The following is a 26,054-nucleotide window of genomic DNA, read 5'->3' as shown; positions in this document are numbered from 1 at the left end:
AAAATTACTTCTATCGCACTTAAATCCTTTTCATACCTTGATGACTACAGGCATGTTATGAGATACAGCCTGAGCAGGCCTATTGTGCGTACTGAACAGATGCATACTAAGAACATACAAATAGCATTTGTTAGATAGAACCCTAGACAGAAGTACACAGAATTGCACAAATTGTGATAATGTGTATGCATTCTGTAATATTTTAATACTAGCAATAATGTTTTGGAACACATCTAAGTCATGACTGCAAAGAGGAAAACAATGTCTTGTAGTATAGTTGCATGAATAAAATGAAGGAAAATAGATGCAAGATATAAAATCTAAAGGCAGAAAAGTTGGCTTGGAAAACTAAAATAATACTGTTGAACATGCAGGAAGTGTAAACTGTAGAATTAGGATAATCCAGCAGAAGAAATAGGAAAGACTACACAATCCCACAATCACAGAAAAGTCAATCTCAAAAGAGATTTCTGAACAGCATCTGAGCCAATATCTTTTGAAAGCATGCCTTAGATTAGTTTATCTTGGGATCTGTCAAACTAAGTCTTAAGTATTTCCAACAAGAGAGATACCAACAATTTTCTGGGCAGCCTAAGTCACTGTTTAAATTCTCTGAAGATTTTTTTCCCTATATCTATAGAGGGTTTCCTCTGAAGAGGCTAGTGCCCTTCTCTCCTTGTCCTGTTACCATGTTCTTGTGAAGAAAACATACCCATCTTCTCTATAACTACTATTTGGGTAATGAAATATTGATTACTCCAGCTACATAAAGATATCTTCCCAAGGATGAACAAATATAATTCTTTTTGCCTTCTCTCATATTCAAACTTGTCCAACTCCCCTTTCATTCTGATGGTTTCCCCTGGGGTCTCACAAACCCTCTCCACTTTTGCAATGTCTCTTGATCTGAGTGGACCAAAACCAGACAGTATACCAGTTGTAATTAAAAACTGTGAAGTAGAATGAAATAATCACAGCCTTTGATTTGTTGGCTATAGTCACAGATTCACAGAATCACCGAATCACAGAATCACCCGGGTTGGAAGGGACCTCAAGGATCATGTAGTTCCAAATCCCCTGCCTAGCAGGGCCACTAAACATACACATTCAGATCAGGTTGCCCAGGACCCCGTCCAACCTGGCCTCGAACACGTCTAAGGACGGGGCATCCACAACCTCCCTGGGCAACCTGTTCAAGGGCCTAACCACTCTCCTTGTAAAGAACTTCCCCCTAACATCCAACCTAAATCCTCCCTCCTTCAACTTGGATCCATTTCCCGTAGTCCTGCTGTTGTCAGCCCTTTTGAAGAGTTTACTCCCCTCGTGGGTGTAGGTTCCCTTCAGGTATTGATAGGCTGCAATGAGGTCACCCCGCAGCCTTCTCTTCTCCAGGCTGAAAAAGCCCAACTCCCTCAGCCTGTCCTCATAGGGGAGGTGCTACAGCCCCCTGATCATCTTAGTTGCCCTCCTCTGGACCCTTTCCAAAATCTCTATGTCTTTCTTGTACTGAGGGCTCCACACCTGGACACAGTACTCCAGATGGGGCCTCACAAGAGCCAAGTAGAGAGGGACAATCACCTCCCTGTCCCTGCTGACCACCCCTCTCCTGATGGAGCCCAGGATCCCATTTGCCTTTCGAGCTGCCAGAGCGCACTGCTGGCTCATGTTAAGTCTCTCGTCCTGTTGATCTAACCTGGGATATGACTAGCCTTCAATACTCTAAGTGTGCTTTAATGGCATATTAAGCTTATGATTCACTAAGACGTTCAGGACTTTTTCAGCAGGTGCATCACAGCCAGTCTGACTCTAGCCTTCATTCTTGGGATTTTCTCATTTTTGTTGAATGCCTTGCTAAAGGTAGCAACTGTGCTGAAAAATAGTGCTTTGTAGATGAGAATTTACTCTATCATACAATTGCTGTGCTCTTTGTATCTGTTGTAGTTTCCATGGAAATAAATAAGAGACATTATTTTTGGAGCAACCTACATGACAACCTACATGATATGATCACTTCACCATATGTTCTTAATTTATAAACACTCCAGTACAAGACTTTTTTTCCACTTTGGGAGTGTACACAGAATACATTAATAGGTGACAGGAGAGGGAAAACAAAAGGTTATTTGATTATCCTCTAGAACTGAAATTTTGTGATAATGTACATAAGGAAACTCAGCTACATCGAAGTCCTTGGTGCAGTAAGACACCCATAGATTTTCTAAAAGGATAAGTACTGACTTAAATCAGAAGTTAAACCTACAAGGCAAATCATTTTCTAGCCTCTACATGCTATTCAGGTCCTCCAAAATCTTAAAACTATATAAAGCTTCTGTGCTACACTCTTTGCTATGCACAGAATGACAGATGTGCTGTCATGCACTTCTAATTCTCTTGTATACTCCAAATCTGCAAGATACTTGAACTAACACTGGAAGTGCCTGAGTCATCCCATTGATTTTAGCACTCATGCTTAGGCGTAGCTATGTTTCTAAAGATGTCATTGAATCAGGACATTAAAGTACATTTAAGGAGTTCATAAACCCTGTTAGCACTGAATGTTAATATTAAATGCATCAATAAATGGTAGAAGATAGGACTGTTTCTTAATACAGAGCAAAATATTTCTGTAGGTTAACAGCTTTCAGAATGGGTGGGCTGAAAGAAAATTACGTTAAATAGCCAAAAATTATACAAAATCGAATTCACTCTGGGAAGTTATTCTGTCAGACATGTATTTCTCGAGTAAAATGGATGTATTTTTATTGAGACTAACATTTAAAATATTGCCCACTAATGTGGTTTCATTGCTCATGCAGAATCCAATTTCTATTTATTCTGCTCAGAGGTTACAAGAGGCGTCTATTTACTGAAGCCAGTTCAATAACTGAACGCAGAAATGTGTATGTTTACATTTACACACAGTAATCTATCATTTAGCTGCTTATACCACAGAGAGCCCTCTTATTGAAATATATTGCTTTTTCACCATATAATTTTCTCATGTCTTGCTTCATGTAGGCTTTCTACTACATTTCTTATACCAGCCACCTCCACCCCTCTAATTGCCTCTTACCAACAATCTCAGCATTTAAAATTCAGTAGATTCTTTTTCATAAATATCTGCTGAGAGGTTCAGTTTTCGTTTCCTCTGTCAGAAATCCATACTAAGAAAAGATAGGCACAGGCTGCGATGAGATATAATAAAAAGACAGACATAACTGATGCAAGAATTATTATTATTTTTTTTTTAAGTGCATTATTTAGAACAGTTCTTTTTAGAAGTGGAACGTTATTACAGGAGCTTTTTCTCACTTGGGTCAGGATCAAGTAAGTGCCAAATCAGAATCTCACCTGATAGGATTTAAGGCTCCCTGGAGTGCTTGACCTCACAGAGAAAACAGGAGGAAATCAGTTATCAAGCCACACTCATAATAGTAACCACTTAAATCATACCCAGAACACATTCTTCCTGGAAGAAAAATGGCTTTCCAGAAGAGTAGCCAAATACTCTCTACCATAAGTGCTGACAGAATTGAATGATGTTAGTAAGTGCAAACGTATTGCACTCTCCTAATTTCTTATTCCTTTTTTTTTATTTTTAAATTAAATGTTACTATGTTTCATAAACCATAGTTTTTATAAACAAAAATATTTTAAAGTCAGTATAAACTATTACAGCAAAATATGTAGGTTGTTCTGAAAGCAACGTGTTTTGTTTATATCCATGGAAAGTACAACAGGTACAAAGGGAACAAGAATACTATTTGATTAAGCAAATTCTCATCTACAAAACATTTTTCCAACATAGTCACCGTTGTTAGCTAAGCATTTCCTCCAGCAATGAGCCTGCATGCCACACTTGTAAAAATCTGCACCAATTGAGGTTACCCACTGACTCTACCACCACTGCTGAAATACAGCACCCATCACTTCGCTGCGCTCACATCTATTGTCTGATCTCCATAAACATTCACCAAGTGTTGATGAATGTCAGTGAGTGCAATCTTTTCCCACATGGAAGAATTCAGTGACACACATTTGCTTCATATGCTCTTCCATATCAGATGCCCTTTTATCAGATGACCTTTTTGCTGCCATTTGTTATATGGCAATCAAATATAATGGTGTATTATCGAGAAGATTCAGTCTCTACTGCCATTTCATCTGACATAGTGGTTCAGAATAATAAAAATGGAGGCATTACTTTCAAAGGAGCCCCCATGTGTGTATACATATGTATGTATCCATGATTCAATTACTCACCCAGCTAACAATGCAACTTCTCATCAGCTGATGCCCCGTCACAACACAAAGCCTCACCCCACTCTAACCAACACCCAGCCAGCCCTCAAGCAGCAGTTGCCTCCAGCCAACTGCCCACAGCATTATGGTCTTCTGAGCAGTGTCACGTGGTTCCACATTTTCCCATACATCCTGACCGGGGAAGTCATCTTGCCCCTGTCCTTGGCACTGGTGACACCTCACCTCTAGTACTGTGTTTAGTTTTGGGCATCTCAGTACAGAAAAGACATTGAGATGCTGAAGCAGGTCCAAAGAAGAGCAACAACACTTGTCAATGGCTTGGAGAATATGCCCTACAAGGAGCAACTAAAGGAACTGGGGCTGTTTAGTCTGGGGAAAAAGATGCTGAAGGGAGACCTTGTTGCTCTCTTCCAATATCTGAAAGATTCTTACAGCGAGAGCAGGGTTGGTCTCTTCTCACTGGTGACAGGTGACAGGTGACAGGACGAGGGGAAATGTCCCCAAGTTGCGTCACGCTAAGTTTAGGTTTGATATTAGGAAACACTTCTTTACAGCAAGGGTTGTCAAGCACTGGAATAGGCTCCCCAGTGAGTGGTTGAGTCACCATCCCTGGATGTGGTGCTCAGGGACATGATGTAGTGGGGGGTTGTTGGATTTAGGGTAATTTGGTTAGGTCGTGGTTGAACTCAATGATCTTTGTCTTTTCCAATCTGAGTGATTCTACTATTTTATTATTCTATGATTAATTATACAGATGCAACTGCCATAGTTTGTGGGTCATCCAACTATCTTAATTGAGTGGAAATCAGGACAGTGTTTTACACTGTTGCCCATGATAAAGGAAAGAACCCAGGGAAATTTGAACTTACTGGCACATTTTTCAGTAACTACTTGCTGTTTATTTTTATATAAAACAGACCTGGCTTAAACCTCTCTCGAGTCATTGCAAATTAGGGAAAACTATATTTAACTGAATCATATTGATATAGAATCACCCAATTACGTGGTTCTTCTAGGCTAAAATGCCATTATTTTGTATTTCTAATTTCGTCTTCAGAAAAAGGCAGGGAAAATAACAACATGACAATTGTGACTGCATTTTATATAAAATATTTCCAAGTTGGTGATTGACATTCTGATCTTTTCAATAATTTGTTTTGGTTTTGGTAACATTTTCATACAGGTACTAGATAAATGGATATTTTACTGTCACAAATTGCTAGCACAGTAATGAACTGCCAGGCTGTTCTTAACATATTCCCATTTGATTTTCTTTTAGCTATTAAATTAACTGATCACTTTCTTGTACTATGGGTTTGTAGCTTTGAGTAAGTGTTGATTAAAGATCAGCATGCATAGTAGTTGATAACCTGCTTTGAATTATACCTCCAAGGTTTTGTAGCTAAGTGAACAGTGACTCTTTTGAATATTGGAAATGCTTCTATTTTCTCCTCCCTGGAATATGACTCTCAAGGACTGAATGGACATCCAGAGCCAGGTGCAGTTTACTTCCAGCAACAAAGAGTGTAGGATTTGTTTTAGCAAGAAACAAATTTTATGGACAGGGAAATCATGCTCACCAATAAAATAAATAGAAGCATTTACTTCTCCAAGGTCATTGTTGGAGCATGTTTTTCACTCCCTGTTGGAGTGTGTTTTTCACACACTGACTAATGAAAACACTGGGTTCTGATGATAAAGACCTTTTTTATCATCTGTGTAATTTAGTGAACTTGCTAGTCCCCTTCTTGCCCAAAGCTGCTTTTCTACCTAGTTGTCAATGGATCAGCATTCTCAGCATTCTTTCTCAAACTTTAATAATTCTTTAAGTGATTCTCCAGTGAACTCCTCACATACTGTAGGTGCGGGAGACTGCAATCTTTCTGAACAGTATTCATCCAAATGCAATTTTTTTTTCTTTACACCAATTGGAGCTCACTAACCAATGGTACAAAGGGAAGAGTAGAAACAACTTGAAATTTCCTATTAAAATATGATCACTCATTCAGCTTAAAATCAAAATTCCAAGAGCATCTTCCTGTCAGTACTCCTTTTTTTCTTTTCACTTTTTATTTTTTCTGCTTTAGGAGAATTCAGTAATATCTCAAGTTGTGAGGCGGTAGACAATCAAACAAAAATTGAACACATATTCATTCTGAAGTATGAAGTAATTTGGAAGTCCACTGCCATTTCCAAAGAAACTTAAAGAAAACCCTACTCATAATGTCACTGAAAGCATAAATTCAATTCAGAAGTCCTAAATAAGAATGGAGGAGTTCTATGCCTGTCCAAAAGTCAACAGCCAACTCCACTTTTAATTTAAAACAGTAGTCAAGACAGATGTCATCTTCTCAGAACTGATAGCATCGTGAATGTCTCTGACAGTATGAAAGATTCTTCTTATGTTCCATGAACTTCTGGCTGAAATTTTTGTAACAACCAGTTAGATATTATTCTTATAATAATTTAGATAATCTTATCTAATAACTATTAGTTATTATTAATAATAATCTTATTAAAGTCTGATTTTCAGAAAATATAAATCAAATCTAAATATCCTTTCTTCTCCTAACATTTATACTTCTAATGGTAGTATAAGAAATTGAAGGTGAACTTTTTACATAATTTGAGTTAGCATCTGAAAATGGGATACAAACGTAAAAAATAAAAAAAAAACAAAAAAAACCTATTTATCTTTCAGATTTTTTCATATCATTTATTGTCTGCCAAATTATATGACAGTGAAATAAATATATCAAAAGTTATCAAGAGTGCACTTGGCATCAACTAATTTGAAGGCTTTGAATAGTATGTTAGGTGAATCTCTAATTTTTTTGGCTCAATTAAAATTTGCGGTTTTACTGCATTAACCTGCTTAGTGAATCAACAAAAGTAATATGACCTTCAGGTAGTTAAAAGCCAATTATTTTTTTTTCTAAGTGTTCATGTCTTCTACATTGTTGAGGCATCTCCTTAATCAACTAATGGGAAATAATAAAATGATTTTCTGGAGGCAGTGAATCTTTGTTGAAAATTTTCGAAGTATACTGTTCAAGTGTTTTCAGCTGTTAGCCAGCTTGTAGTTTTTCTTGTAGCTGTCAGGTGAGAGCTCCAAGTATATGACAAAGTGACAAAAGAAGTTAACGTCTCCATTAGGTACAAAAACAAGACCAAAACAAATTGACTAGTAAACTGTTGCATCTGTCTGCAGCTATCAGCTCATAACAATCAGATAACTTCCAAGGTGCAACATTTGCCAAAAAAAAAAATCCACAACATGCTATTCTTCAAAAATGTAACTGCATTGATTTAAATGTCAGTTTGTATCCTATACTATAGTCATCCTATTTGGTGTACTAAAATCCTGAATAAAAAAAGCTGAATAATTTATGTGGAATTCTATCAAATGTGCAGTGCCCCGAGGTCACTGACTCATTCATAGGAATACATGTTGGTTTGCATGTTATAGATCTTCTAAATCTTGTCAACTGTCAGCTTTATCACTGAACTTCATCAGAATATTCAAAATAAATAAATAAATAAATAAAATTCTATTAAAAACTGATGCTTGTAAGACATGCTTTCAAATGCCAAAGGTGAGAAAACAATATCTTAGCAGTATGTCAAATCTTTTCCCTTAAAGGAGAAAATCTTGCTCTAAAAAATAATCAATACACATACAGTGTATTTAAGAAAAAAATGAGATTAAAGTAACAAAAATAAAGTGAGGGGAAATAATAGCTTCCTTATCTACAATTCAGATTACCTAGGGAAAAATATAATGTGGAATAGAAGTCTATATATATTATAAGAAAAAAACTAGTCCGACAATACAAAATATTTGAAGGAACATAAATCTTAATGTCATATTTTTTTCATTTGTATTCTGACAATTTAATAAATGCTAGGAAAAGCTGGAAAAAGCTAATTTAAACCAGTATAGGAAGTTACCTTTTAAGGCACAAAATGAGGAATGTAAATTCGCTGAATTAATTCGTATTTTAGTTGCAGCAGAAAATTTTCTGTGTAAATTTGTAGATATCCTGTGTAAATCAGTGTATCAGAGTCCTTGATCAACTGCTTCGACAGATGACTTAAATATTAAGAATTTCCATCTAATCAATAATTAAAAATAAAATCAAAAATCAAATCTCTTGTGTTGTCCTGGTTTTATCAGCATTCCATGTCACAACATCAGGCAGCAAGTGGTTGGGTGCAGAGGCACCGTGCACTGAGGAGCTGTTCTTCCTAGTCCTGTGTTCTCTAACTCTATCACATGAGTTCTAACTCTCAAAGAAGAACCAGTGTTCCCTACATGATTTCCAATTCTGGGTGATGGAGGGGGAAAGACCCTTCCAGGTTCCAACAGTGCAGCAAGCGGTATGGTTGGAACCTTCCTCTGTCTCCTATTTGATTTATTAATTGTAAATCTTTTCCTTCTTATAAATATTATATTATTTTATCATATGTAGTAAATCTGTTATCCCTCCTTATCTTAATTGGGTTGTTTTTTCTTTCTTTCTCCCCGAAAGGGGAAGAGAGGGGCTCCTTTCTCTGTCACACTTGAAACTGCGACATATTATAGAGGTATTATTGTCAGTGTAAGTTTGCTTACTTCAATGGCATAGCACAAATAAGTTTGATTTAATTGCAATGTACATGGTATGTTGCTTTTATATATCAGAAGTTATTTCCTTTCTTCTTAGTTAATTGCACTCTACTGTTTTCATCTCATCTGGGTTGCATTCTACAATTTCAGTTATAGGTATCTGTGTAATCTTAATGTAAAGCGGGCAAGTAAGTTTATCAGCTTGACAAGAAAAGCTCCAAACTTGCTAGAAGTAGCTTTTCACAAACAAGGCTTTGGTTCTAGGAATTGCCATGGCCATTTTACATGGCACATTATCTATTTCCAGTTAGCCAATTTGGAACATCAACTTCGTCTTTAGTGCCAGTAATATTAGCAACTGTTCTGTATTCAAATTTTTAAACAGATGAGGGACACACAGCAGTCAGAGATCATTCCTGATTCACAAGTAGAGTACCTTGAGTACCAATAGTTAGAACCCAGGTAATATGACTTCGTGATTCAGAATACTCTATCTCATATTGCTATGCCTCATATTCTGCAACAGTTTGAGAAGTGAGCTGTTCAGAAACACTGTGAGAAAGAAACCAGGAATCCTTCGATCAAAACTAAAAGTCTTGTGTGTAGTAGGAAAATCTCACCATACCATATGCAGCCTTCCTACAATCACTGGTGCTGGAGACAACAAAGGATAAATTCCTCTTCTCTCATTAGCCGGATTTTTTTTTCATTTTAATGAAATTAAATTGCTAGTAATTGCATGACAACTGTTCAAGAAAAAAAAAAGAAAAAAAGAAAAAAAAAAGAAAAAAAGAAAAAAAAAAGGTGTGTTGTGTCTTCAGCTGATAGTTCCATTTATGATTCTAAAATAGGATAATCACACATTCATAGTAGGCTTTCCATCAGTATAAAAGGATGGACTTTTCAGTACAGCACAGTGCATAATATATGTTTCTCTTTGTGACATTATAAAAAAAAAAAAACCTGGAAAGTGAGATACTTGCCATTTCTAACTCTATTTCATTTACATTTACTTTACCTATTCTTTCTTTCAAATACTTAAAGAATAACTCAATCTTCAGATGTAATGATGCTCACATAATAAGATGATAAGTACTTGCACTTGATAAAGACTAAGAATGTCCAGAGTACTAATGAAATCAGCAAGGTTCAGTAGTTTCTTGTTGTATAGAAAGAAAGCTTCCTCCTTGAGATGTAACCTATGCAGAGTGTCCAATTATCTTTTGGCAAAGGTGTATTACCTTTCAAAACTTCATTTCACTTGCAGTGCTACATAACCTATGGCCTGACAGTTTCTGTAGGACCTGCCATGGAAACAATTCACATCCAGATTGAGTCCTAAATTTTGCTAAGTAGAAAACAAGTGTTTTTCCACCCTATTAAATTATCAGTGTAAATAAAATTCTGGCAGTAAGCTATCACAGAGTTTCAAAATACTTTCTCTACAATCCATGTTTAAATTTAAACTGACACACAATAAATTATTGTTAGCTACAGAGAAAGAAAAGCTACAGATTTTCTTACCATGAGATATACTAGTGAGTTCACAGATGGCCAATGGCTGTGAGTTCACAGATGGCCAGTTCATTAAAAATACTTACAGATGAATATTTTTAATGAAATTTACTACAGTATACCAAAAAATGCTTGAAACATTGACTGCATCTGAACTGATGTTTATTCTAGAAATCATCCATTTCATGGATGATTCATACATCCATTTTGAACTAACTCTGGAGCACGTGACATTTGACTTGAATTAAAATGAGTTACAAGTGATAAATAAAAGTGGCATTGGAAAAACAGACTTAAAATACCTTCTTCAGTACATAGACAAAATATATAGTGAAGTACAATTAAATACACATGAATCTAATTTTATTAACATAATTTTAAAATATTTGGCTGACGTTTTCTAAAAAAAAAAAAAAAGTATGATGCATATATTTAACTTTCTTTAGATTGAAGTGAAAATGAAGAGTTAGCTTTCCTATTAAAGTTCTGCTCAAGTACGATTATTTCTAAGAGCCTCAAAAAGATATTAGTTGACTGTTATATTTTTAGTCCAAACAAACTAGTCTTTTAGCAGCTGTACAGGGAAGTAAAGTTTTTTGGGCTTAGATTCTCACAAATATCATAGGATGGAACTGATCTGTTCCACTGAAGAGAGCACAAAAAAATTATGTAAACATGAAGTTTAGATATTTGGTTTGTGAAAACTATTTCACTGATTACTATTGAACCTCTGACCAGATGTTGATGTATGTTACCTGGATCAAGGGTTGATATTGATTAATTAAATTATATTTACTTAGGATCACAGGTCATTTCTACTAAAAGTTGCATAAATGCCAGTATACCCTCACCAGAGTATTCTGCAGAAATATATACATATAATATTTTTTCCAGAGAGTTTCTTTTTTTATGGCTATTTTTATCAAAGTTATTTTTTCACAAAGTTGTATCCGGCTTTGAGAAATCTGGTCAGTTGTATGAAAGAGAACTCTTGTGCAGGGATGGCCAATTAAAAAGGTAAATTTCAACTAAGGATTTGAGTTCAGTTGTATATGACAGCTCATGAGAAGGTGGCATAAGATACTGACAACTAACACAGAGTGTAAGAACATGACATGGAGAGCAAGAAGAGCAAGGCAGAAGTGAGAGTGACAGGACTAAGCCACCGAAGTTCCTGTGGGCTGTGCAATTAAGCTGGAGAGGAAGTTCTGCCTCAGACTGTATGATTTGTGACAAGGCAGAGGGTGAAGCCATTTATATTGTTCCTGATTCTGTCAATTGCATCTCTCCTTGCTGATGTTTGCTTCCAGTAATTCAAGACAAGCTGCAATGATCTCCTGAGCTCCAGAGCAGGTAGATGTTCTTTGATACACAGAGAAAAAAAAAAAGGTATCTTTATTTTGAACAGTTCTTTGCTTGGCACCTTTAATCTCTTTAGTCTGTGCCTTCCTCCTTAATAGCCTTTGAACAGTGAGCTACACCTAGAAGCCCAAAATCCGTGAAAATGAATTTTTAGGTGGTCCCTACATGTCAGCCCTATTCAGCATTTGCCAGGAATTACACATGCCTAGCGCAACCTCTGCTGTACTGTTGATAAAACATCTTCCCTGGACGAGGAGTATGAGATGTCATAGAATATAGAGATGATGAAAGTACATCATCAGGAAGTTTTTTACAGAACTAAGTTCCACAGCAAGGTGGCATAAATACAGAGTTCAGGAATGGAACTGGGGAAGGATAGGTATTTTTATGTGAGAGTCTGATTCTCTTAAGTAGTACAAGAAATGCCCAAATTGAATGGGCTGAGAAAAGCTCTGCATCAAGAAGAAAGGGGCTGACTGGTGGTCTGAACTGGAGACTTAGCTTATATACCTCTGCCGTAGACCACTAGTTACACACAGGATTCAAAGAAGAGAATTTCCACTGAGATATTAGAATCAGGGGAGAGAGTAAAGAAAGAACTCTATATGTACTAGCTCGTGGTGCCAGATGAACTACATGAAGCTACATCTGAGGGTGGTGTTGAGAAAGATTATCAAGTCTGCTATGAACTTTGAAAGTTTGTGGAAATGAAGGAGGTGTCCTTGATGTTTGCAGAAAGGAAAATGTTGCAAAATACAGGGAACATGCCATTTAGCCTCACCCAGGCACCTTGGAAAATTCTGGAATAAGTCCTTTGGAAATATGTTTCCGAGCACGAGGAGAAGTTTGTAATTGGGAAGAGTCAACATGGGCTTTCATATTTGCAGTGAAGGTAAAATGTGTAAGAGAAAAACCAAATGTTAAAAAAAAAAAAAAAGGAAAAATCTATTTCATTCTTTTGGTCAAGAGCAAAAAATGTACTAGCAAGCAGAGTCTATGTTTTGTGCATTAAAAAAAAAAAAAATTAAAAAAAATATTTTTGCCAGCTGCAACAATGAAAATATTTACAGTATGTTCACAAGATGATTTATTGGAGTTTACAGCTATGGGATGGGTACATTCTCTAAGGTACTAGATTGCCTGGAGCCTACATGTTTCTCCATGTTCTTAAATCATTTCTATACAACTTTTAAAGTATACTACATATATTTGCTAAGCTTTCTTGTTCTTTGACAGCCAGAACCACACGTGCAATCTGTGTAATATATGTGAACAGATGGATGTGGGGGAAAAAAAACTTGCCCATATGAATTCACTCCCCAAATGCATGACCAGTGACTTGTAGATACCACTTCTACAATAAATGGCAATGTGTTAACATCTGATATTACTGGAAGTAATGCCTACTTGATATTGTCTGCATGCATAATATGTCCAGAAATAGTACATTTATTTTGGTCAAGAGGCAGTGCTTTAAAGGGTGATTAGGGGACTGTGAAGTTCCCATTATGACTGACAGGCCAAATTCTCAATAAATCAAAGTGCATACATAACATAATTTGTGCCCCCAAAAACATGTCTTCCTTAAACATCACGAATGAAGAGCATCGACAGTATTTCAAAACAAAGAGCTAAAGTTTATATAGGAGGGAATAGACAGACATGACCTTGAAACAAGACTTAAGTTCTTAATTAATCTAGCAATAACCAGTGCATTCTCTTGTCATTATTGAATTAGTTCAAGAAAGTCATGTTCTCTTTGTTATAGGAGAACATGACCCATGCTTACACAAATCATTACATATCTAGCTATAACTTTTCTTCATATGCATTTACAAATTGAAGCAATCTGCATTTATTAATGCGTAATGCCTGAAACAATTCTTTTTTTTTTTTTTTAAAGCATGTCAGGCATGCACACTATTCCTTCATACAACCATTTTGCTTTAGTCTTTCAACTATGAATGCAATCTGGGATTCAGATGAGGTTTGAATTCTTAAAAAACACCAGTATCTTTGTTTTCCCCCACCTCTCCTGTCATATGAGAACTGACATTATATTGTAGTAACTTGAAAAGCAAGTATAAGTAAAGATTTACAGAATTAGGTCTTCCATTAGTTCTCATCAGTAATATTTGCTCTAGAATAATTGATAATTGTGATTTAAGAAATAATTAAAATACTGTAAGTCACCGTATCTGAGAACCTGGAGAATAAGGCACACTTCTAATTTACTAATAGATTTCTCTCACTTTCCCTCCTGTGCCTAATTTATTACAGCTATGTCATAATTACGCAGCTATACAGGAAACTTTTAGTTACATTGCAAGACTAGTTACAAATCTGACCTAGTAACCAATTTAGTATTTCATTTCCAGACAATACAAAGGTATGTGCACATTTAGTTCTTGATTTCGAATACAGAATATGCGTTATATGTGGCCGTCATCATTTTTTATTCAGCTTTTTACATAATTGGATATAACACATAAAATTATATATTCTACTAATTTCTAAATGTGTTTACATATTCATCTCTGTCAGCTATAGTAATTAAATAGGCCCTACAATAAGTCAAATTGTCTTCAAGCATAGATTTGATGTAAAATCCACCTCATAACACTGCTGGACACCAAAGCTGCTTAAATCTTCAGGAACTTTACACATTCTTTTTTTCTCCAGGTTCTTCTCCTCTGTTTGCAATACAGTCATGGTTTGGCATTATTGAGTAAAATGAGGAAGTTACATTAGGAAACATGGACAATAGAATCAGAGATCATGCAGTCTTCATGTTCACATTAACTTCTCTGTTTCCAGTGACAGAAGATGCCTTTAAGTATACACAAGAGCCTTAAGAATAACAGATTTTTGAATACTTGAAATCTGAAGTTATAATTCTCTAAATAAAAATTACAATTTCTTTTTCAACCAGAATCTTATTTTTCCAGTATTGGCTAGCATGTTAGTTTTGTGTTATATCATTAACATAATGAGGGCACGACTTTTCCTTGAAACTATTAGTAAAAAGAACAGAACTTTTTTTTCCCAGAAGTTTACTAAAATGCAACTGAACTAGATTTCAGTGATACACATGAAAACCAGCACTCAAGATGTCTGCACTGAAGAGCAAAATATGGATTTAAATTTAAGGAAAATGACCAAAAATAGATACATCTGAAGTTCATTATCATCTCAACAATGTTGAATATCAAGTGGATAAAAGTGGCTCTGCAATTGCAGCATACATTACAACTTTCAAAATGTGTAAACTATTGAAATCCATGAAATACTATTTCTATACTGGATACAGAATCACACAGTCACAGAATTGCAGGGATTGGAAGTGACCTTGAGATATCATCAAATTATGTCTCTATCACTACAAACCACCGAGAAGAGCCTGGCCTCACGCATTTGCCTCTCACCTCCCTTTAGATACTTATAAACATTGATCAGATCCCCTCTCATTTCTTTTCCTCAAGCTGAGTAGGCCCAGGTTACACAGTGTTTCTTCATAAAGGAAATATCCCAGGCCCATTATCATCTTTGTGGCCCTCCGCTGGACTCCTTCTAGGAGATCCCTGTCTTTTTTTCTACTGGGGATCCCAGAACTAGATACAGGAGTCTAAATGTGGCCTCACCAGGGCAGAGTAAAGGAGGAAGATCACCTTCCTCAACCTGCTGGCCATACTCTTTTTAATGCATGCCAGGATACTGCTGGCCTTCTTGGCAATGGGGGCACCCTACTGGAGTCATGGCCAACCTATTGCCCACCAGGACCCCCAGGTCCTTCTCCATTGAGTTCCTCTCCATCAGGTCATTCTCTAACCTCTATTGATGTACATGGTTTTTCCTACGCAGGTGCAAGATTCTGTACTCACTCCTGTTAAACCTCATCAGGTTGCTCCCAGCCCAATTCTGCAGTTTCTCAGAATGTAATACTTCTTGACATCTGAGTCAAACCATGCTTCGATGAATAATTACAATGTTTATGAAACTGATGTGTCATAGCTCATAAACAGTTATTATTATACTATTATGAAAACCCCAACAATTTTTTTAATTCCTAATGTCATCCTTTTTTTTTTTATCCCCTCCTCCACCCCTAAATTGATAAGCATTATCCTTTTTGATTCACAGAATTAGAATTAGAATCGTGGAATTTTAAGGTTGGAAATGACCTATAAGATCATCTAGTCCAACCATTTGCTCATCACCATTGCTATCACTATTATCTTGGGCCCATCCAAAATACCATGAAAAAGAAAAGAAGAAAAAGAAAGGCTAGGGTTATGTAATATTTTCCCTCATCACACACTTACAATGTAATAAAATACTGTATTTTTAAAAAGTGTTGTGGGCTGGCTTTGGCTTGCTGCCAGGTGTCCACCCAGCCATTCTCCCACTGCTCCTCCTCAGCAGGATGGGGAGAAAATCAGAAGGATTGAGACAGACAGGGAGATCACTTACCATATACCATCACAGGCGTTCCCTCAGCTTGGGAAGAATTAGTATAAGTTGCTGTCAGTTAAAAATAGAGCTGGATGACATAAAGAGAAACATAAATAAATAAACAAATAAACAAGCCCTCCCCTCACAGACTCCCATTTTATCAGGTTCAACTTCACTCCTCCATTGCTGTCTCCACTACCTCCTTCTCACCAAACAAGGTAGAACTCTCATCTTCCCCTGCTCCCACAGGGGCTGCCAGAGGAATTTAGCTCTGGCTGTGCCTGAAGCCCTTCCTGCCCTCCTCTTCCTCTCCCACAGGTGCAGACAGGACTGTTTCTCTTTTTGTGGCTGCCAGAACATCTCTTCCCCTGGCTGCTGGACCTGCACATTGGAGCACATTGGAGCAGACTGGAATCGATCCAGGCAAAGAAGAATTGGTCTCTTTTTGTAGACAATGTGGGGAAAAAACAAATTGCAATCAAAGAGATAAAGAGGTACCAAAGAGCAATCTGTAAGACAAGTAGGTGTCAAAGAGTGATCAAAGAGCGATTACCTCTTCTGGTATTGGAAGGCTGCTATAAGGTCCCTCCAGAGCCTTCTCTTCTACAGGCTGAAAAGCCCAATCTCTCTCGGCTTGAAGCCCAATCTCTCTCAGCCTGTCCCCCTAGGGGGGTGCTCCAGCCCTCTGATCACCTTTATGGCTCTCCTCTGGACCTGTTCCAAGAGTTTGATGTCTTTCTTGCGTTGGGGTCCCCAGAACTGGACGCAGTACTCCAGGTGGGGTCTCACAAGCACAGAGTTGAGGAACAGAATCACTCCTCCGACCTGACGATCACATTTCTCTTGATGCAACCCTGGATATGGTTTGCCTTCTGGGCTGCGAATTATCATCTGGCTTGGAAAATCTTGGTTAGTGTTTTCAGTAATAACTCCATACAAGTTTCCAAAAAGATCAGTATAAATAATGTGCATACTTAGTGCTGTTTCATAATGAATACCAAGCAGCAGTTTTAAAATTCAAAGGAAAAAAATAGTTGTACAAAATTCACCTCAGTTATTTAAATTCAGAATTTACCCTGACCCAATTCTCCCTTACACCCCCACCCTTTTCTCTCCACATTCATCTGCTTTCTTTTTTCTTTACTGTCTTTTCACAGTTATGAAATTGTTAGAAATAGGAATATAATATACTGGTTGTGATGTTTTTTGATAGACAATATTTTGTTATTAATTAAAGTCTAGCTCTCTTTGTAGACATTTTATTTTATATTTGAAATGAGAAAAGAAAAAGAAACTTTCTTTGTACAGATAAAGATCTGTAATAAATTATACTCCAGGATAACTTTAGAAAATCTTAGCCTTTTATATCTTTTTGACAGCCTCTTAAAATAATCTGGTTATTGGTAGAGTATAATTATGTCAGTCTACTATCAATTTTCACTTATACTTCTGCAGTTCACCAGAATTAAATGGATTATGTGTGCTCATTAAGAACTGCTAAATTTAATGCCATACTGGGAAGTAAATTACCTTAGTCATGTTTTAAACCTTGGTGAAAGCCTTAGAAATGGTGTGACTGGAACTATATAAACTGCTTAAACTCAGCATTAGAGACAGCTCTGTGTTTTCTCCTGCAGACATCGGCAGGCTCATCTGGCTTCTGATGCCAGCAGCACCTGTGAAATTTTCCAGATTCTTGTTTTGTTGGGTTGTCTAATACTTTTAATCCTCTCTTACTAATTATTTTATTTTACTTTTTTTTTTTTTCTTTTTTTCTTTTTTTCTCCCCTTCTAGCCTTTTCTAGTATATTCATATCTTGAATTTAACTCCCTCTAGTATCTTGGTATCTTCACAGTTTGAAGTGACTCAATGAGAAAGTTGAAATGGCATACCAAAGGGGAAGGTTCTAAAATATTTTTCTTCGGTATTTTCAGATTGGTCATGCTAAAGTGTGCTAGTAGGAAAGGTCATCACAGTGTAGCAGTCATTGCATCTGTTTTTAGACAGACATTCTATTTCAGACTGTTCTATTCCTTTGGAAAGATATAGCATTTTCTGCTGCTTCTGCTTTGCTGAAGAAAGCAGAGATTTCTGTGGATTTCTTTTTGAGAGAAGAACAAAACAAAAACAAGCAAACAAACAAAACCCCCCAAACATCTCAGCTTCAGAAGAAAAGTTCCTCTTGTTTTTGTACTTTTATTAGGTTTAATCAATCTCATCTATTGTGATGCTGTGTGAACATAGAATGATTATGAGTATAAACTTCGTCTTCACACAGACATTCTGTTACAAAAACATGATTAATTACAACTGTTTCATGCATTTTAGTATAATTCCCAATAGCTTTTTAAAGTCCTTTAATCTACCTATCAACTATGAAAATTAAAGGAGTAGAGAGACTGCAAAATTTACAACAGAAGCATTCACAGAACTTTCAAAAAAAGATTTAATTTGAAATTCAAATAAGATGGTGAGTCAATAACAGATCATTTTGGGGAGAAAAACTTCAATAGGAAAATCAACCAGCATTTTAAAGTTAATATTCAGAAAGCCTTCCCATTGTGCCTGCATTTTCATCTTAGGCTTTGTATTCTAACGTCAATGAAATCCAGAATTGCAATTCAGTCCTACAGACTGGAAGACAAACCTGAAACTCACTCAGTTGCTAATGGAAACCCTATTCCTTTCACATTTGAGTTTATCCTTCTTTCTACTCTGCTAATATAGGAGGATAATTTCATTAAATTTAACAGAAAATGCTCTGCTATATATACAGATTATTCTTGCAAGAACATATCATTTAATGTTTGGAAAATTCTTGTTGGTACTTTTTCTAATGTTTTAATATTTAAAAAATTATGGTTATTTTGAGTTGATTCTTACTTCTTTGGTCTTTAATGTTAGCAGGGCCTTCAATATACTTTTCAGCACTCTTCAATACTTACACTAAGTGCCTTTGATGAAGTATAATGAATTCTCCTGCTGGGTATTAAACTGGTTTAGGGACCTTAATTATTGATTAAATTATTAATTCAATGTGATATGCTTAGAAGTTTGTTAGCTAAATGATATTGACTGGGGATAAATAAATGATGAAATACTACGCAGATTAAAAAAAAAAAAATTAACCTGTGTTGCAATGTTCTGTGAAAAAAAATAAAAATAAAAATCAGAATTGTTTGCTAATTACAAACGAAAATGTGACTTTTAAAAAAAAAAAAGTTCCAGTAGTTCCAGTAGTTCCAGTATTCATAACTTGTACTCTGCGTTTTATTAAACTATAAAATTAGAACTTATATTTCAGTTTAAAAACTGAATAGAAAAGGTTACCATTTCCAGTATATTTGGCTTTTAATATTTTGAACTCTGCTTCAAAAGCAGAAAAAAAGCCATTGTTGCATTGAATAGAGTGAAAAGGTGGATAAGTCTGGGAATAGTGGTAGTGAAAACTTGAATATGCTTTTCACATATGATACCATGGGCAGAAGTTTAAATAAAATATTCTGGTTTTATAAACTTGTCTGAGATTGAAGTCATTATCTTTTGTAAGACTTTATTCAAAAACTGCACAGAAAAAGAAGACGTTGAACTGAGGGGAAGAAAAAGATTTTTGGAAATGCAGGTGGCTAAATGGTACCAGTCACAAACCAGTCCCTCTTTTCAGAACAAAGCAAGCACATGTATGTCAGTGCAGATGCAGGGTTACAGTGATATTATATAACTTGAATTTGACACGTCACCTTGAGAAATATTGTTCTTTTGTAATATTTTCCACAATTGATTAGCATCCATAAAATGCACTGTTACTATGGTTACTCCCTACAGCTGCTTATTTAATAACTAAATAGTTTGTTTATGTCTCATAGTCCTTATTCCTAATCCCTTTAACAGCCCTCCAAAATTCTTAGTAATGTTTGCAGTGGGAGAGATATGATGTAGGTCTTTCTGCAACAGAAGCAGATCCAGCGTGAAAGCCATAGCCTAAGGCTAGTCAGTTTTAGAACACCTCTGGACAAGTCATTGCTGTAAATTTATCTTGTTTTCTTTCATGCTCTCCTTGGATAATAGAGTTTTCTCAGCCTTCCCAATGTTTTCCTTCCATTTTGTAAGATGTTTAATGGTTGCTCAGGTTGCAAACTCCCAGTAGTTAAAATAATAACTTCAGTTTTAGCAATTACTTGATAGACAGATGAGAATTTGCAGCAAATGCATCAGCATATTGCTCTCCAAAGGAGATTAATAAATACACCTTCACTGATTGCGAAGGCAGTTTAACAGTACTGAATGGGAAAGAATAACTATAGTCGCTGTGTACCCAGTTACTATTTGTGAAAATACCAGGCTACAAATTTGATAGTAAAACCCATCTCATCGTAGCCTCTGAACTTTAGGAATCATTGGCAATCTGTTAGCATGGCAATTAGCAGAAGACCAAAATCAGTGGGCAACAACAGCTGTTACTTGTAGGAGAACTATCTTTTAGGTTGTTTCTAGAAAAATCTTCTACACATTTTTAATGTAACTCCACATGGAACTGCAATGCTGTAATGTCATTTCAGAAAGTTGATTTGGCTTGTAAGAGGCCAACGCTGTGACCCATTATTGCATTCCATCATGGGCAAACTAGAAGTGAACTATTAACATTATTACTGTCCAGCACCAAGGTCAAAATACAACATTAGAAATGTGGTGTTTTGCAGACTATTTTTCAGCTTTGTACTTGATTTCTTTTAGATGAAAACCTTCTGAGATTCAGAAATGTTCACACCTTCATTTTTTCTGCATGACTTGATTTTCTGTATGTTCACAGACAAAATCTTTAAAGGCCTGACACTTTTATTTATGCAGTTACTTCAAAATTTATCTAACAAAACTGAGTGGAACTACTAGCAAAGAGGACAACTTGTTTATTTATTTGCAACAAAATCACTTCCCTGCTTCAAAATTGGATGTATTGCAGTTTTCTCTGATAGTTTACAGTTTACTCTAACAAATGTCTGTATTTTCTCATTTCATCTTCTGTTTTGAAAATGTACTAAGATGTTTTCTGAAATTAAGATCTCATTAGAACCTTGGCAGGTAAAAAAGTAAAGAGTTGCTACACTTCTTTTCTAATAGCATAACACAAAGAATTGCTATTGGTCAGAAAAAAAAAAAAAAAAAGTCTAGTTTAATACACTGGTACTATGATTTTGAAGCAGCAGATTTTGGAATGTTCTAATTATCTTGCCCATATGTTTAAATGTTCCCTGGCTTAAGGCCAGAACAGAATATATTGCAGCTGAAATACTGCTACATAGAATGCACTGAATATCCTTCAAATTAAACCTGAACCACTGATAGTGATAATTTAAATTCCATCTCTGCCAATTGACAGCCCGTCAAAATTATTTAGAAGTAGAGTCTGCCTCTGTGTGGAACTCAAGCACATAGAGAAATAAAAAAAGACTGAGCTTCAGCTGCCTCTTGAGAAGTCAAAATAAAGCCTGGAAAGTTCTGCTGTTTCAAGCATCAGGAGTTTCCCCGTACTACTACTAATACACAGATCTATCCATAGCTATTAATGAGTTCAAACAGCAGAAAAATGCAGGCAAAGACCTACTTGATAGAGGATCTTCGTTACATACGGGGAGGATGCAAGCATGTATGTAAGTATGCAGAAACAAAACCGCGCATATTAACGCAGAGTATAAGGACGTGGTCTCAAGTTTCAACAAGGGAAGGTTTAGATTGGACATTAGGTAGAATGTCTTCACAGAGAAGGTGATCAAACTGCTCAAAGAAGTGGTGGAGTCCCTGTTTTTGGTTATTTAAAATACATGGCACAAAGGGATATAGTTTAATGGTGGTGCTTAGTATGTCTGGTTAATGGTTTGACTTGGTGATTTTGAAATTCTAAATGATTCTGTGATTCTGTGAATATTTTAGAGACAGTATATTTTTTAATCAAACTTACAGACATTGAATCACAACCTAGTTATGATGTCTAATGTTCTATATTTGTAAAGAAAGAAATATAAAAAAAAAACCACCACCTTTTTCCAACTACTTGTTTTGTGTTACAGTTCTATTATTACAATATAAACCAATTTTATTAAAATGCAAATAAGATATTCTTAGGAAACAACTCAATATAAAGTTTAAGTCAGTAGCAATGTTACTTCTTCTGTTTGAAACTGTACTAACTAGACCTCATGAGGATTAGAATCTTTTAGATCTTGTTACTTGTGCTCTTTTTCTTCCAGCAACACCCATTACTGCAAGAATGAGATTTCTAATTCAACAAACGCTGTGTAAAAAGTGAACAGTATGGTGTAACTTTGACCTTTTCAGTGTTCTTTGTACAGAACAGTGTTATTTGCTGCTTCAACAGCTCTTGTAAACTGAGGATAAAAGAGAAGGTGGTCTGTCAATCGAAATATTTTGCATTTGAAAAGTTAGAGAGCACATGAAATACCTCTTCATTAATAAACATTCATGTTCTAGACAACTGTACAAATTCTTGCCAAAAAGGACTGTTCACATTTTTTGTTGGAAAAATTTCCTTTCAAAAAATTTGCAAATTAGAGCATAGTTTCTTGCATGAGACATATTTGTTATAATGGAAAATATTAATATAATGCATTTGTTTGAAGAAGAAATGCATTCAGAGATGAAGACGGAAAAAATGATGAAGTTTTGAAAACATGAAATATCAAAGTCTGTGTCAGAAGTCTGATATCATAGTGGTTGAGAAAGTCTTTTTAAAAGTGGCCTTGTCAGCTTGAAGCATTATTAAAATTTATCTGGTATTTATGGCATTAATCTGTTACTATGATATTGGGAAGAACATTTTATTCTATTCCTCTGTATTTCTTTCTTTCTTTCTTTCTTTCTTTCTTTCTTTCTTTCTTTCTTTCTTTTTCTTTTTTTTTTTTTTCAGTAAGTTATTAGTATCAGAACAAGTATTTCTTTTGAGAATTAGATTCACTTCATCCTAAAATAGACAAATAAGTGAGATCGATCATTTGAAAGTGACAGGTTTTATTCACTGACTAAAACGGTAGTTTAAATGATTAGCTTGGGCACAGGTGCTAGCATTCCAGACATTAAAATTAGACAGATTGAATCTTAATTTTTAACATAAAAGTTTTGAAAATTAGAACATAGGTCAACAAACTTCGCTGTATTTCCATTCATGCATTTTACCACAGCGGGGAGGAAAATTAGGTCAGGTTTGTCTTTCCCATTTCTTTCTCTGGAGATGTGTTTCAGAACCTCACTATTCCAGCAGATACAATAACTTCTTCTCATGTTTAGTCTAATGCTTTTTCTTCACCATTTTTTTCCCCCAATAAATTACTGTGCTAACACTGTCTTTGTTTTCCCTGGATTAAATGTGCACACATGAAAAAACTTCATTCAGATTGCCTCATCTCACTCAATGGGTTTTGAGGGAGGTGAATCAATCTCCTGAGTCATGTCTCCTCTAGTTAACAGGGGTTGCTACCACGATGGAGTCATCCAAGACTCAGAGGAATAGCACACATAAATTTATTGAGAGCTGTCTTAACAACTAACAACAACTACTTGGAGGTAAAATTGGCCAATTGGCTAATTGTGATTAATAAGCTTTACAGGAAAGACCAATTTAGGCAATAGCTACTGAAAAGAATTGAAGAATAATAAAATAAATAAATAAATAAAGAGAACAGATAGAAAACAGGGAGAGACAGACAGGCAGATACACAAATTCAGAAGAGCAAAGCGGTTCACCACTCCTTAGTCCAGCGATGTCCTGGTGTCAGGTGCTGATACCTGCAGTAGCCTCAAACAGACATGGTGACGTCCATATGCTCAGAAAAGATAGAAGAAGAGAAAGACAAAATGGAAAAACAAACAAAAACCCTTGTATTTGGTCTTACTTGCAACGTAAACATACAGACTTGTGGAAAATAAATAAATAAATAAATAAAGTTTCACAGCATTAAAAAAACGTATTTTACAACTGTGCTGTAATGCATGAGCACCTTGGACCAAAACCATGCCGGACTGCTACACTTTAAATTGAATTTTTAGGGTCAGCTAACTGTTTTATTCTTTTCCATGTAGAAATCCAGCTTTCTTGTTTCTCTCCTTTATCTTAATGTGATTGTAGCATGGATCATAGCTCTCAAAAGATCAGTACAATTCCCTGGAAAAAAAAAAAAAAAAAAAAAAAGAGGTGGAAAGAACCATCTGCCCTACTCCCTGTTTTTCTATAGAAATTCACCGGCAATTACAAATATCATAGGTTCTTTGAGTTAGGCCTCATGCTTGGGTTTCATTTGAGAACTTACCTCTGTTTTTCTCACTACAATAATTTATGACAAAGTAGCTCACAGATGGTGAAGTAATGCTTTTATATTACTGTAGCGTCGACTTCATGCCAAAATTGGCCTTAAGAAAAGTTATGGCCTATATTTGAAACGTATCAGAGATGAATTTATTTGCCAGCTCCATTAAGTCCTTTTAATACAGTCCATAATTAAAGTCAAAGACAAACTTTCAGAGATTGCCAGTTGTTTCTCCCTCTGTGAATCAACAGGTACATTATAGATTTAAGCTGTTCAGAATGATTGTATCAGAGGTGGTCATATATCTATTGACTTTATGTCTAAGTGGAAGAACTGAGTGTTTTTATACTTACTAAATATGGTGGAAGAAATGAAAGCAGTTAGTCTGGTCTTTCACGGGTCTGGCACCTGCGTTATCTCACATTTTTACAAAGTATATCCTTAGAATGTAAAGTGTCTCTCAAGTGGATTGTAACTCTTAGAGGCAACAGACACAAAGTATATTCAGGAACTGAGTGGAGGAGGGACATTGCACTCATATGTACTCTGCATCAGTGCTTCGTCCTCTACGTTTCTACTTCAGATATCTAATTTATATATATATATACATATATATATATATATAACTGGAGCATATATGTAATTCATGTTTACTGTGTTACAAACATAATGAGATAAAGCACATATTATTCCTGTTGAAAACCAATCTACTATTTACTTTTAACTGATTTAGCAAATATTTTTAATTACTAAATTAAGAAAAATATTTTTAAGACACAACAGTGTCTTAGGTGCTCATCTACTGAATGATATCTAGGCTCTCAGAATTTGAGACCCCGTCTAAATTTGTACCTACTGACTCTGAAAGTTCAGAGAAGATGTTTTAGCTAGCTGTGGCATTGACTAGCAGTAGAACAGCTTCAAAAGCTTGTCCATGATTAATGCTATTGAGATTATTCTACATGCTTTTCTCTGGACTGGAAATTAGCCAGTTTTGTCTTTCGTTAGTTGAGCTTCAAGAGTAACAAGCTTAACAATGCCATTAAAGGCAAGAAGAGATTGATATGCGCATGGGTGTGTGTGTTACAGGAGTACCTGAAAGGAAATAATGCAATCTCAGTCTATTTTTAGATATAAGAAATGACACATTTAGTATAGCAAAAGAATTAAAGGCATTTAATTCATTCATTTACTGCTATAATTTTATGGCAAAAGAAATTATACAGTGCTTTTCATTCCACAGATAGATAAGTGATTTTTGTTTTTTCTTCAGATTTAAATGGAAAATGTGTACCTTGAATTCAATCATGAATATTTCCATGATGTCTCTAGCATGTGTTTATTTGACAACGATATCTTTCACGTAACTTGGCATATGTTGGTATACATTTGTGATGAGGAATAACATTTTTATAATTTTTCATAATGTCAAGTACATTTCATTACAACTTTATGCAATCATTTAACAATAGTGTTGAAAAATACCCTAAAAGTAACCTATGAAAATTACTTTTTATCTTGATTGCTTTCTAGTAAA

The sequence above is a fragment of the Centrocercus urophasianus genome, unplaced genomic scaffold, assembly GCF_019232065.1.
Source record: "Centrocercus urophasianus isolate 14NV4802_14NV808 unplaced genomic scaffold, USGS_Curo_1.0 seq_11, whole genome shotgun sequence".
NCBI lineage: Eukaryota > Metazoa > Chordata > Aves > Galliformes > Phasianidae > Centrocercus > Centrocercus urophasianus.
This window is presented reverse-complemented; position numbering follows the sequence as displayed.